The 277-nt window shown below is 32.5% G+C and overlaps 1 gene segment (V, D, J or C); it reads right to left on the bottom strand.

Moving 5' to 3' along the window:
* Window positions 1–277, bottom strand: part of LOC116701491 (Ig kappa-b4 chain C region-like) — an 18,502-nt gene that overhangs the window by 1,648 nt on the left and 16,577 nt on the right.

Genomic DNA, 277 nt, shown 5'->3' with positions numbered 1-277 from the left:
GCATGTTTTGGGTATATGTTACATGTATATAATATCTTATCTTGCAATTTAAATAAGACAGAAGACATTAGATTAGATTGACCTTTATTGTCCACCTCAGTGGGAATTTGTCTTTGGCTTCTCCCAAAGTACAGCAAAGGTAAATACAATGCACATAACACAGCACACTATTAAAAACATACAGAATATACAGAATGCAATATCAACAGTGTAAATGGACAGGCAGCAGCAGATAAGTTCTATACATATTACAAGAGAGCAAATCTTATAAATAACA

This window comes from Etheostoma spectabile, chromosome 14 (assembly GCF_008692095.1).
Source record: "Etheostoma spectabile isolate EspeVRDwgs_2016 chromosome 14, UIUC_Espe_1.0, whole genome shotgun sequence".
In the NCBI taxonomy this organism is placed as follows: domain Eukaryota; kingdom Metazoa; phylum Chordata; class Actinopteri; order Perciformes; family Percidae; genus Etheostoma; species Etheostoma spectabile.
Note: the sequence above shows the minus strand (reverse complement) of the source record. Positions and strands in the feature narration are given on the sequence as shown.